We start from the raw sequence: 15,318 nt of genomic DNA, 5'->3' as shown, positions 1-15,318 counted from the left end.
TCATTGACTGGTCTGTGACCAATAGTGCATATTAGGTTGTTGAACTGTCTTAGAATGACAGGGTAAAGACTGCCTCCTACGAAGCAGCAGCTTATTTTAACATCAGCAAAACAGATGTATTGTGCTGTGCTAACTTCCTTCTTACATTAGAGGATACTATATTTACTGGCAGTAACAAGGCTTACTGCTCACATTACATTTCCTGAACACATATAATACACCGGACTGTCAAAAAATGGAATCTCTGCTTAGGATTTCATTTACAGCAGGGTCATGGCCTAAATTAAGTGTTTCTAAAATTTGAAATAGCTCACTTCATCAAAAAATATTAATAGAAATTACTTATTATTATTTACTTATCACAGCCACGTTGTATAAAAATATATATAGTATTTTATCTCTAAATATTCTCCCTTGTTACGATTGGATGTCAAAGTTGATGTCAAGACATCAACTGTCTTGATTTCAGGAAAATATTTAATGTAACATGGAAGTATACTACAGCCTCCACAAGAAATTTTTATAACCTCTTCTATACAGAAGATTTACTTCTGTTTTGTATATAGTCTTTTTCCAACATACAGTGTTTATTTAACAACATAACACAGAGATTTTAACAACAAAATACTTCTGTGATGTTTTGTTATGATACTTTTAGATTGTAAAAATCATAGCTCTAATCATTTCCAGCAGAATCAGACCAGTAGAGAATATATCTGAAAGATAATGTCAGTCACCTCTATTTAATCATCCCTCCTTTTTTGACCCTGCAGAAGATCCACATTACTTCTCAACAGTTGCTGCTGAAATTAACTGGAACAGAAATTATTGCTTACTATACAAAACTTTTCTAAACTAAGATTGCAGGGATCCAGCAGAGGAATTCAGTAGATCTCTCAGGTTCAGAGGCAGAGTGAGGAAGGCTGTAGGACATTCTGAATCCATACAAAATTTTAAGTAGTCTATACAAATGCATTCTTGCTTGAGGGGTTTATGATGGGGCAGAAACAGTAGCTCCTAGTGCAACGGAGTACTAGCATAGATCTGGGATAGATGGGTAGTAATTCCATGAGGACAATCTTGCTGTGCAATCAATTTAAGAAATTTTTCTTCACTCACAGGTCTGTGTCATGGATACAATATCTCATATTCATCACATTTTTTTTGGTAACACTCCTAGCACACACACACACACATTGTTCAAACTGAGACAACTGTTACTGATAGTTAAATTATCTTCCAAATTTCCATCTTCTATAAAACATTTCTATAGGATCTTCATTACTTCAAGTATTGTGAAAAAATAAATCCTGTAAGACAGTATGTGCTGATTATCTTCCTTATAAAGTTATGATGTGAAATAACGATAACGTTTTTTCTACATAAGAGTATGCCAAAATTTTAAGGTTAGAGCAAAATGTTTTAGCTCAAGAGGGGATAAAAAATAATTCCACATGTTCCATATTATTTTTGTTTGTTACGAAAAGCCAACTGGAAACTTTTTAACTAAAATAATTTTGACTCATTGTATTATATTGGGCATGTCTAATTTTAGATTTGTCTGGCTTTACTTACTTTATTTTGTTTTGTTTGTCCTGCTTTGAAAATGAAATAAAAGCCAACAATAAAAAAATCACAGAAATTTCTTATTGGCTATCTCTGGTAGAGGTCCTGAGGGCAGAACAGATATGGAAACTAAAGAACTTTATCACGACTAGAACTGGTCCATGCTTGCTAAGACAAAAAGAAGTAATAGCTAGAATGTATGTGACCTCTGAGAAAATGGCAGTTATGAGCCCACACGGTTGTGAAAATAGTACTTTTAGTAACTATAATTCAAATAAAAAAACTTGCCATATTTACCTCAAATGTCATAATGGTATTACAGAAAATGAATTAATGTATTTAATGGAAGCTTAAATGGGTTTAATACTTGATTTCTAAATGACCTTGAATAAATACGCTTAAAAGCCATCTTGAGGAGGTGTTTTTTTCTTTAGCTGAAAAGCTTATCCATCTACTACAAATTACCTTCATTTTCTGATGACCTAGAACAACTGTTTGAATGTAAAACTTTGACAAACAAAATCTAACATGCACCACTATCCTTATTAAGACTATCAAAAAAAAAAAAAACAGACAATAACATGCCAACAAAAACACTTAGGATTGTCCCCAAGCCTTTCCCAGTTCCTTAAGACTAAGAAAGAAACTGGATTATTCCGTTATCTATACTGTTTTCCTCAAAAAATAAGATCTATGGAATATACAGAAAAAATGAAAGCTATCTGAAAAATAAATATTAGTTGCCAAAATATGTTAAGAGAGATCGAAGATAGGAGATTCAGAAGTGCATCACTGCTAGAGTCTTAAATTGAAACAGTGATTATAAAACATGCAGCTGTCCAAATTGAGGAAAATTTCAAACTGCATCTCAACCACACAGTTGTTGGATAACAGCATGATGAATTTTTCCTCAGGATCTCTGCAATCTTAAATACATTTGTCTTTTTTTGTGTATGTGTGGTGGTTTTTTGTTGTTGTTGTTTGTTTTCCCCAAATGAATCAAATTTTATTTCATTCAGGAGGCCAGGAATAAATAAAGTATTGTAGACTACTCTTAAGTGCACTGTTATCAAAATCTGCAGCTGGAGTTGCTTACTGGAAGACAAACAGACACTTGTTATTATGATGGTTACGGCAGCTATCTTAGAGAGGAAACACCTGGGCTTTAGTCCTTGTTCTCATATTTCTATAATGAATCACTTTTCAACAGCAAAGGACAAAAAAAAAAATGTTCCTTTTGAGCATCATTTATTTAGAAGGGCAAAATGCCTAACTTGTATGTCTTACTTATACTTGAAGGTGTCACATCAATTGTGCAAGTTGAAGACAGAAGAAACAGTTAAGATTGTCAAGAAATGGTAAAATGGGATGGAAAGAAGCGGAAAAGGGCATCTAGTTTTCTCTGTTGCAAGCCCATAGGTTCCAAAATTTTAGTAAACAAAAGTAGGACATTCTAAACTGACAGATCCCTTGGTCTATCCCCATTTCTTGCACCAATGCAATTGCTACCTTTTAGAACTTTGGTCTTTTACTGTAAGGCCCAAGGTTTGTTACAGAGTGGTGAGAAGTGTTTTACGGCCTACAGGAACTTACAATACTCCTGTGAATTTAACATATACTGTATGGCTGACAGAGACTGCTGGAGGTGAGAGTCAATACTTCAAATAGTTTCTTCCAAACTACCTTTGTTGTGTTTCAGAGCACTACCCACGATGGCGAGCCAAGAGCGCACCACTTCATGTTCTCCTCAAGACCCTAACTGGACAGTTCAAGAATTAAAAAAGTCCTCCTCTTCATAGGTCTTGCCATGATCAGGCTTCCCCAGAGGAAGAAAAAATCCCATCAAAATTTAAAACAGATGATTACAAATTTACCAAGGCAATTAAATACCATCAAGGGGAGCATTCTAATAAGTATAATATCTGCTTCCTAGATTATCCATGTATCTGAGAGAGAAGTGATGAGCAATAAACAAAGCACCACATTAGGGAAGCAGTACAGAAGCAGCAGAAACTACTGAACATCAGAATGGGTGGAAGAAAACCTGCAAATGCACACCTCTGTAGTTCACTGATCAGACCTCAGTGCTGGAGTAGAACAGGGTGCATGAAAACAAATGAATTAAGTATTTATTTCTTCATAACTGTCAGGACACAAACTCCAACCAATGAACTTTCTCTAAACATATTTTAAAGATAAAGGAAGTTTGGGACATAGTATTCTTGCTCACAGCTTTTAAGCATATTTAATTCTAGTAAGAGTTACAGTTAACACATTCTTCCATTCTTATGACTTTGACATACATTTTTCATTGCAATTCCTGCCACTAGTAATATTTATTAAGTTCAGATTAATTAGGCAGGGCACAAAACATATTCCAGTCTACCAACTTTGGTAGTTCACTGGGCCATCTGCTACAAGGAGTATTTGTTCATCCTCCTCCACACTTTAATCAACAAATCCATGCTGGCACAAATTCAACAGCTCCAGCTTGTAAGGCTCCCTTGGGCACGTTGTCAAAAAGCAAAACCCTCGGGCAAGGCAGGGCAGTGGCCTTCATTGCAGGCCCCCTGTGCACAGCACATGGTGGGACAGACAGTGATGGTGACATTGTGCCATGACCGCTGCCACTCACTACAGAGGAATGCCTCACAAAACAAAATCCACATCATGATGAACATACCCACGTCTGGTGTTTTTATTTCTAGGTAAGAGCTCCAATGGGTGAAGTGCTGAGAAGCAGCATGTCCTCACTCAGGCAGTGCTGGGAGCTGAGACTGGCTAAACATTTTGCAGGTCTGGCTCTGACTTCAAAAGCAGACTCTTGTAAATATAATTCAAAGGCTGTAAGTTTCCTTCTATATTGCATCTAGTATATAAAGCTTAGAAGGAAAACAGGCAAGGTCTATTTTTTTCCTAGAAAAGCCGCCCTGAATTCCCTCAGTGAAAATGGCAGAATTAACAAGAAAAACAAAAACATGCATTCTCTTTACATTTTCTTCTCCATTATGCTTGGGTGAAGGCACCAGAGTTGAAATATGTTGGAGATTACTGTTCATACGAGGTACAAATTACAGCAGGGCCCAGTGTGGGGCCACACCATGACCTGCCAGTGGTGGTCACAACCAGCTCCAGCCATCCCCAAGCCAATGCAAACAACACTGAGAAGTCCTACCAGGTGCCAAGGAAGGCAGCGTGGCTCAAAGGGATCAGGGAAAGAAAATAGCAGCCATTCAGGGCTGAAGACCCGCTCCTGGGGAAAGGCAGCTCCGTGCTATAGGGCAGCCCAGCTGAGGGGAAGGAAGGCCGCGGCCTTTGGCACGCCTGTGCCAGAACTTCTCTGAGGGACTGTGGCCCAGGGTGACAGAAAAAGACATTACACACAAAGCAGCAGGAAACTGTTACACAAAACAACCCTCCCAGGTTAAATGTTGATGGACTTTGTGTAACTAGTGGTGAAAATTCACAATTTTCTTTTGGCCTAAGGAGGGGAAATATAGGTATTACACATAATTGCATCCTTTAGTTCAGTAGCAAAGTCCTTGGTTAGAAGTTTGTTTTTAAAAGTAATTAAGTAAAACCCCTGACTTTAGATTGCTTTGCCTGCAGTGCTTTCCAACCATTCTGAAATTAATGCTTTCCCCTTCTTTTCTAGGTTAGATATTGAGCAGAAGGGAATTATTCATTACTAAAGGAAAACAGAAGCACTGAAAAGATAACATAAAAGAACAAGGTCCTGCATGTGAAAAACAACACCTGGATCAAACTGTTGACTAACTCCTGACTGTCGCTTATCTTCTCCTTTTCCCCTCTGCACCCAGAAATCCAGAAAAATGTTAGAACTGGTGCTATCAATAATATCAAAATAATACATGCTTCAGAAATAAATGGGCAACCCATATATGATACAAATAAATTCTGCCACTATCATTATAGTAACACTCTATGTTTCCAGCTCAATTTTCAACAGCTGTAAGACATCATACATTTACGAGTTTCTTCAGTAGAGTTAATGTCTTTCAGTAACAACTGGAGCTCTAGCTAATTTAGTCTATTTAGCATATAGTCCTGAATACATCAGGCAATGCCAGACAAATTCTTTGTCTGCTTTCTTTTTCAGATGTTGCCAAAATTTCTTCTGCATTTTCCACTTTTTTTTTTTTTCTTTTTCCCTCATGATGATATGGTCCTTTTGGTTGATTCAGACTCCTGAGAGTCAAGAAGGACTGCTTCTTCCTACGGTGTTCAGTCATCTCTGGGATTCCACTTTTACTCTCTGCATATGGCTAGGAACCAAAGTAGTCCTAGGTCAAACAAGAGTGGAGTATTATATATTAGCAGTAAGTTTTTGAGCTACTGTTAATCCAAAACTAATCTTCAGCTCTGTTGTCCATGGACAATTTGGTTTTTCAGGATAAAAGTAGTGAGCTATCACAAACTGAGAAAAAAGGTTTCTGGATAAGCAACAGACAGTTTCAAAAGGGCAGGTATGCAGCTTGTGTAGCTAATCAGAAAAAGAAGTACCAGTGCCTCCAAAGAAAGGAGAAACATCACATGAGAACTACAAGGATAGTGAAACTAAGGACAAAATAAATCCTTAGTTTCACCATGATTTTTAGGAAATATCTGTCTATTTTAGCCTGAAATACTTTCAATACAGTTGATTTATAATATAAAATAAAATATAGCCCTCAGATGAAATGCAAACCTCTTATTTTATTAGTATTACAGAAACCCAGTGTAATTAATAATAATAAAAATAATAATCGCATGGACAGGCTCCTAAACAAATCTAGTTTTCAACAGTATAGAAATAGTTGCTGTATTTTGGGAATGTACTTCCTGCAGTTTCTTTCACCAGGGACACCTTTTTCCTCTCCCTTTAAACTCTCAATCCCTTCTTTAACCAGCCACTGTGATAGAGTCTTACCTCTGAATGGCTGGGAAGAATGCGGTGTGAGTAACTCTTTTCAGAAGCTGCCATCAATTCATCTTTAAGGAGAATCCTGAAGGAGCAGTTTGTGAGCTCTCCAGCTGGCATCTTCCTCCAAAGAGATCAATCACATTACCTCCTAGACATGTTAAACTTCAACCAGTCCAGGAAGCAAGAGCCCCAAGTTTGTTTTAAAACCTGTGTCTCCAGCTCAGCAGTCTTGCAAGCCATTGCTGTGCCACCTGGCCTGCTCATCAAACTATTTATCATTTCCATTAATGCTGCCTTTGTGCTGTACAGGAAGAATGCAAGCAAATGCGCTTTGCAGTAGGCTGAACAGATGAACCTTTTTCTGTACAAAAGAACAGTAATGCTCTTTTAAATGCTACCCCTATCTTCAGAATCTCAAAAAGTCGAAAAATAATAATATATTGCTTTGTTGAGCTACCAGAATATTTTCTCTATTTTAAGCAAGTTGTTTCCTCTCACACCTCTCTGTACCCTTCTTCTCTCCAGATGCCCCTCTGCCAATTTTTCTGATTATGTCTCAGAAAAATATCATTGTGTATTGGACTTTGAAAGGAGTATGGTTAGGAGGGAGGAGGATGCCAATTTCTTGGTCATTGGTAACATGCTTCAAATCCACCAGAACAGTTCACTGCTATAAAGTGATTCACAGATATTGAACATCTTGAAAACATTTCCCATGAACTCTCAAGATTAGTTACAACATCTTCAAGCTCTATTAAAAAAAAAAAAAAAAAAAAAAAAAACCTCTAGTGAAAGGGTTTAAAAAAAAAAAAAACAGAAATTGCACCTGCTAGCAGGACTACATGAACAGTGGACTGTTTTCTGTTCTTTGGATATAAGAGCATAATACAGAAAAAGAAATAATTAAAAAAAATACAGAGAAAATACAAATGAAGGGAAAATACAGTTTGATTTATTTATATTATACAGCCTCATTTACTCATATTTAGCCTTTTTACTACATTAAGATCACTTTACCAAATGCTAGAAGAGTAAAACAACCTTAATTTGTCATCAGTTATATTTAAACCTACTTAAATACAGTATGAAAATGGTGTAAAGTGTCCTTATTGGAAAATAAGCTTTAAGGAAAAAATCTAGAAATACATAATCCAGAAAAGTTTATCTCCATACTGTAAGTGTAATTAATACAGATCCTTATTAACAGCTTTAGAGTTGAACATTTTAGAATGATTTTTCAGTCTTATAGTTGAAGAATTAGAGAACAATCAGAATATTATGCATGTGTGCTATATGTATTTTTTATTAATTTTGATTCCTAACAAAAAAAAAATGATAGCACTATAACAGGAAAAAAAAAAGTATCTGTAACTGATTTCAGTAGCAGTTTTGCCAAAGTAAATTATATTTAACAAACCCTTTCTCAGGGAGTATGGCTGTTCTGTTTAGATTAACTTCAATTGAAAATTTAGAAATTAGATTTATTAGGGCAAGCCAAGATGCACTAGTAATCCATGATAATATTAGCATGTGCCAGAATGAACTCCGGAGGTCTCTTTGGATGAAAACAACACTTCCTTCTGGGAGAAAAATTTTAGATGTACTCAGCTCTGCAGTGCTGAGCTCCCTGTATTTACTCTCTTATCAAAGCCCCCAAGTGATCTACCAGCACCAAGTCTTCTTCAGAGTTGCAGAAGAACTCCTGTGTGTAAATCTAACTACACTTAGACTATGTCAACATGTTTTCTCATATGTTGATGAATACATTCCAAGCTTCACTCTCCCCATATATGGTCTTTCAGTTATACAAACACACTTAAAGAAGGTACAGTGCTTCTAATTCAGCAGTTTATTAATAACTTGGTTTTGTTTTCTGTTTTTGTTTTCTTTTGGAGGGGAGGTGTTTGATAGGAAATCACAGAATCATACATAGAATATCCCGAGTTGGAAGGGACCCACAATCATCATCAAGTCCAGCTCCTGGCTCCACCCAGGTCCCCCCTCAAAATCAAACCATTTATATTACTTTTGAGCATATTACTAGAAAAGTTTTAGTAACACTGAAAAACTTTTTTTTTTTTGTCACCCAGTATGACAGGACAAATAAAAGATATGCTACTTTCAAGTGAAAACATTTTTCAAAAGTTTTCTCTTTTATGGAGCCATGCCAGTAATCACAGAATGCTTTTCAGTTTAGCTGGCTAGTTCAGTAGGCTTAGGGTTAAAAATCGCTTAATAAGAAAACCAGGGATCTAGGTTTAACTCCAGCAGTCAGAGTTCCACTGTAATACTTCACAGATCACTTAGTTTTTCTGTCTTGGATCTTACCATCTGAATGTTAAATCCATTTTACTTTATTGCTGTTTCAGCATAACCAGATGCAACTGAAGTACAATACAATAATCAGATTTATTGTTTTCCTGAAATGTGCACTTCAGAGCATGTGTATGCATACATATGTTTTATAGTTAGTTTCAAATAGCTGATTCCAATTCAGCCTCTTTCCAGTAACAATTCTCTTCTAATGACTTTTCAGCACCATGGTGAAAAAGCCTTATACCCCATCACACACACTTCCACAGGAGGGAATCAATGCACTGTTCAAGTTCAGAGGAGGTCTTAAGTTCATGGAAAGGTCTTGGTCACTGAAAGAAGATGAAGAAAATGATTCATTTTTTTTCTTACCCCCAGAGTACTTATCAGCTGCAGCATACAGCAGCTAAAAACAGAGGACTGTCCATTCCTTCCCTCACCTCTACACTTAGTGTGTGAAAATAAAAGCAAAAAAATATATCATTGAAGAAAATGTTGAAAATGAAGAAAACATTGACTTTTATTTTAAATTTGCCATGTTTTTTCTAGTGTTGCTATCCAGCAACGTATATGACATTTCTCTACATATGTGGCTCTATTATGATATGACTGATTTGAAATACCACTGTTACTCAGTTTTGTAGTTGTGAAATGAACACATTCTGAAAGCTTTATTTTCAGTGTGATGATAATGATAGCAATGACAATTAACAGTACTGGGTAATTCAAAAGAATTCGTATAATATGAGGAAGTATGATCTCTCAAATGGCTGACATCTATGAGTAGTGCAGTTGAGGATGAAGAGTAAAAGAGATCTACTACAGTCAAAAGACAAAACAACTTTTATCAAAGCTGTCAGAATCAGTGTAAAATGAAGCAGAAGGGTAAGTTCAGCAATTTCCAGCCATACCATAGAAATATCACTAATGCATCAAACTATAACAAACTAAATAAGAAATAATATCTACTAGAAATTGGGATAGACTTGGTTTGAAAAGAAGCACAAATGAACACTCTAAACTGGAATTATGCTAGGTAAGCACATTTATTCTCGGAAACAAAAGCAGTTATTTTTTTGCACTACAAAAGTTGATAAAAGTGCAAGAGAGAAAAACACTCTAGGAATGAAGCTAAAATGGATTATTTGATCTGAGACTGATGTAGAGCAATTTACAAAGGGCTTGACATCTCAAGTGCATTTCACAGTGTTCCTCCAGCCAGAGACAAAATATGTAATAGTGTTATAGAGGTGAAAACATACTTAAATTTGGGTAAATCTGAGATGTTTATAATTATGCCACATGCAAAATGTGAGATTATGTCTCCATTTTCCTGTTTTCATTTTTCAGTTAAATTGACTTGCCTTTCACATATTTTCTCTATTTGAAAATACTGAATAAATTGTACCACTGTTCAAGAAAGCAAGCAACAACAATTTTGATCATAAATTCACTAGCCAATTTTATATGATTTAAATTCTTAAGTTTATTCAAACCCACAAATATCATTTAGAGTTTGTTCATTGACAGTTCAATTTCTGGAAATATGGCATCCACTTGTGTTCCTTAGGTTTGTAGAAAAATTCTATAATGTACTTTATTTTTCTTTTTTATATTAAGACAAATACTGCATCTTGTTCCTGTAAGTCCAAATTCAATTCCTGGCCAAAGAAGGGGGAGCCTCTGGTACATGTTTTCCTGAATGATGAGCTGGACTCTTGCATTATGTTTAACATGATGACAGTTAATTTTCTTTTCAAACACTTAATTTAAATATCTATAGAATTATTCTCAAAGAACAACTACAAGTCCATTTACCAAAAAGAATAAGTGAATTTACTTTCTTTCTCTTCAGACAATAGCTAGAGCAATTCTTAACTTCCAAAATGTAAGAAGAATTTGAAAGTGAAATATTAACTTCACAGAATCCTCCTTACCTCTGACACTTTTACGTAGCACCAGAAAAGATATTTTTGATTTTTACTGAACCAATGGTACAGGAACTTTCTTAAAAAAGAAATACACCATACTAAGTAAGCAGCTAAATCCAAATGCCACAATTAGGTTTAGCACAGACTTACTAATTATATTTTCACATGAAATTACTGTGCACAGTACTTGAAACACTCTGTACTGAAAAGATACTATGCAATATGTAATCTGTCTGGAAAATATTTCCTTATTCTCCAAAAACAGATCAAAATTATTAGCAATATTAATTATTACAGCCCTACCAAATCTGAGTTTATTATGAAAGGACTAAAAAGCCCTTGTTCTCAATGAGAAGTTTCCATTAAATTGGGGGTGTCTTTATGCAAATGGAGTCCTTGTCTGACTCAGTGGCTCAGCAGATGTGGAGCAGAATTGCATGTCATTCCAGCTGATATGCATGAGAAGCCTGAAGTCTGCTTCGTTCCCCATGGAAAATCTCTCTCTCTTTTAGATATTCATTCAGTTCACTCCATTAACAAGATATTTAAAAAAAAAAAATAGAATAACTGATTATTAGTTTATAATGTACAAATTGAAATGCACAAAAATACTTACATTAAACATGCTGTTCTAAGCTATCCTGTCCCACTCTGAATCTTTGATAAGACTTACATAAAAGCTTGCTTATTTCCAGACAGGATACCCACCCAGACTTTCAAGTACAACGAGTACTTCAAATTTTGCATGTGCTTCAAAGAGCTAGAATAAATGTTATATAAAATTGCACAAGACGAAAGACAATATACACAAAAATCCACATAGGTATAGTTTTTATCTTACAGACAGCTAATATAAGTCCAATTTGAGGAACCACTATCAATACAGTTACTTAGTAGTAATTTATATCATAGTATATCTGCACATTCAGTACAGACAGTCAGCATCAGCTTCACTCAAGTCAGAAGAGTCGTCAGAGTAGCAGTGGAAATTGTCCTAGTAGTCACCTAATAGTCCTTAGGTGGTCACAACTGCTTGTCTTTTTCTTTCTGTCTACCAAAGGCAGTATGAAAATATTGCCACTCAGGGGAAGAAAAAAAAAAAAAACTTTCAAAATGGCAATTCCACAGCCTTTCAAGGATATCTGTTCTTTAATTTCAACCTAAATGTTTCTAGCTAAATAATTTCAATGTCCCATTTACTATGCCATGAAACACAGGATAGGTTTTCCTGGTTGTTTTTCCTTTGCAAGACCTTTCATCCACTTCCCCTACACTAAACCTGTGCCCATACACGAGAGGTTTTTGTAATATTTCTGATAGTGAAGCAACGCATGGGTATGAACAGCAATGGTTTATTATTGTGGAACTACAAACAGAAAAATATACTGAATGCAATTGAAGAAAGTGAATGCCATTACAACTAGAATTTCTGCCAACAGAATTAGTTGGAGTCTAAAGCAAAAAAAGATTCAGGTCAGTTGATAGCTTCTTAAATACTATTGAAAGTCGATAAAACAAACCAACAGTTGCCAAGAGACCTTTATTGTCTCATTGTATTCATCATCAAATGTTTAACACAGCATTCTGAACATATTTTATTCCTTCTTTCTCATTCTGCTAAGGACAGACCTTAGTTATGCAGATTTGTATATAAAGGAGAACAGCTTTTCACATGAATTTAGGGGTTGCTCAATTTATTTACAGAGAAACAGAGATTTGAGCAGCCCTTTTCAGACCACCTCATTTTCTATCCTTCTTCATTTATATGACTGTTCTCTAAAGTTTCTTAAACACTTCTTCTCATCTTTAGAGTGCACTATGTATATAATACATGGACAGAAATTTTCTTCCTGAGCTAAGATTTACTTTGAATCAGTAAATTTTTAATTTATTTTTTTTTTTCAAGGACAAAATTTTGTCCTTAATCTTTCAGCAATGTTACTCACCTACGATCACCATACACCCATTTTCCCTAAGATATGTAACTTCTATTAGTATAAACTTACAATAACTGCAAAGGAGAAAAAAAAAAACAAGCCTCAAAATATCTGAAAGTAAGATACATGAAATATAGAAATAAGAAATTTGAATTTTAATACTGGTCTCAGTAAGGAAATTCTAGTGTTTTTTTAATAAAAATATCAACAAAATGGCATCTTTTTCTTTCATTTGAATTAAATCACTTGTTTCAATACTGAAGACCAAGAGAAAACATTTTTATTTCTGAAGTAATTTTTTTCTGGCTTTTGCTTAAGCTTCTGTTCATAGATGCAACAGATTTTTGGTATTTATACTCATTCACCCAAGACCAAAACAAATGTTAATTAAGAAAAAAAATCAGAACCCTGTTTACATCAACTTGATCTGCATAAAGCATTAGTTGCCAATACAAGTTCCAGCAAAATTTAAAAGGTCCAGAATCTAACCATTCATGTATACTTTGCTCTGGAGTTCTCTGGGATTCACAAACTTATTTGGTATTTATCTACTCTGTTATCTTCATCATAGAAATTGGAGCATGTACTTGAAATTTTAATATTTTGAAGAAGATAAATTACTGCTTTGAGACCAATTTAAACTATTATGACACACAGCTGAAGAATATACTGTCATTGTCCCCCTTTTCTTTCCTAAAGACGATTGACTGTAGCAAATCTGTAAACTGAAATGATTTAATTAGCATCCAGGGACAGTTTAGTGGTATTTAATTAACAAATAGACCATAAGTTATTTTAAGAAAAATAAAATAAAATAAAATAAAAACTAACCAACCTCTGGTTACATCCTGCCAGTTCTTTTATGGGAAATTCTAGGTAAAAGGAACGTACTTTGCAGTTTAGATGGATCACAGGAAACAATACTTATCTTTGGACTAGCAAGAAAAATGTTCATGAGCCTGATTCCAATTTTTAGTCTGTACAACAGATGGACTACATGAAAAAAGTCTAATGAGAGTTAAGATGAAGGGAGAAACAAATCATAGAAGGAAGCAGAACATAGCTATTATTTGAAGCAAAAATGTCAGTGCACTAGTGTTCAAACACAAATTCACAGAAAAAGAAGACAAACTTTTTCTTCCCTGAAAAAACAGGCTCATCTACCAACTGTCACAATGTCCACTCCCTAAGATAGTACCAAGACAGAAATCTTCATTATATTAATACCTTTGCATATTCTGTGATCATTTTTATTTTCATTACCTTATCCCAATTGTAACATTACTAACACAAGATAGAATTAACCTTTCTAGCTTATTCATCTGTTTCATCCTATTTGTAGAGGCTCAACTCTTTCTCATTATGCTGTATTGAACCTGACCTTTGCTCTCTCTAGGGTTACTGATCATAACCCTTTAGAAGCATCTCTGTCCCCATTTCAGCAGGACACCACTTCCAGTTTCTCATATGCTTTCCTGCTTTCCTCATTACAGGCTCCTGAACCTGTGAGGCAGGTCTGATCAGCACAAGACAACTCAATATTCTGACTGGACTAGATTCCACAGCTTAACTTTCTCTGGATTAGCCATTTCTGCATAATAAAGCTGAGGAGGGTCGGAAGAAGCGCCTAGTTAGTACCCCCAGGGTCCAATCTATGCATTAAAAGCAACTTCTTTATCGCTTTTCTTAAATTAGTAGCAAGATACACAGTGATTCCTCCACAGAGGATACAGGGAGAGTACTTTGACTAGGGAAAAAAACAAACCGGTAACAAATGTTCTTTGTGGGTAATCATTTAGATGGGTGGATGTTCGCTGTTGTAAAGGGAGCCTGGGATTCCAAATTTCTCTTTTATTTAAAACTGGGCTCTAAACATGGATTGTCATGCTCTATACCACCTTCATCCTGTTACAATCATATAACTGGCTTTCCTTCATGTAAGATTGCACATACAGCAGATGCATGCGATAGGACACAATGGTGCTATCAGAACAGTTGAAGTGTGCACTTGAAGTATCAGTTTCCAGTGCATTCCTGGGAATGACACTAGACTGTCATGGGCTTTAACTGATTGCAGTGTCAAATAACCACACAGCCTTTTCCACTTGCTCAAGAAATACTGAAGGAATGATGAACTTGTATACCTTTCCTCAGAATGCACCTACAGTCTTCTAAGAATTTGGCGTGTGTGCCACTCCTCAGTCTTGACTTAATGTTATCTTGAGAAGAATCCAGACATATGCATGCTTTCTACTTATATTTAAAGTATCATCTCTCCTTGTATCCATATTTATAAAGTAATAATAGGAATACATAATGTAATTTTGACACACACACACACAAAAAATTAACAATTAGCAACAATGTCCAAATTTAACTGCTATAGCAAAATATGATTGTCTTGAACAGGGTCCTTTTGGGAACTGTCCATTCAGAAGAAGAAAATCCATAACTCAAAAATTATCATAAAACAAGGCATGCATTATCACCCTAAACAGCATTTCCAAAGGAGAATAAAATGTGGGTGATTAAAAGACAAACAAAGGAGGTGAAAATATGATATCCATCTTATATCAAGGAATTACTGGCCAAACAAAAGAAACATATAAAGTGATAAATGATTTGCCTCCATTGTCTTCAGTTTAAT

General features: G+C 35.3%; 1 protein-coding gene across 19 annotated transcripts in view; it reads right to left on the bottom strand.

Moving 5' to 3' along the window:
• The window catches only part of GRIK2 (glutamate ionotropic receptor kainate type subunit 2), a 414,885-nt gene that overhangs the window by 257,234 nt on the left and 142,333 nt on the right, over positions 1-15,318 (bottom strand). The window lies entirely within an intron of this gene.

This window comes from Cygnus atratus, chromosome 3 (genome assembly GCF_013377495.2).
Source record: "Cygnus atratus isolate AKBS03 ecotype Queensland, Australia chromosome 3, CAtr_DNAZoo_HiC_assembly, whole genome shotgun sequence".
In the NCBI taxonomy this organism is placed as follows: domain Eukaryota; kingdom Metazoa; phylum Chordata; class Aves; order Anseriformes; family Anatidae; genus Cygnus; species Cygnus atratus.
The sequence above is the reverse complement of the archived record's forward strand: the minus strand, read 5'-3'. Positions and strand labels throughout refer to the sequence as shown.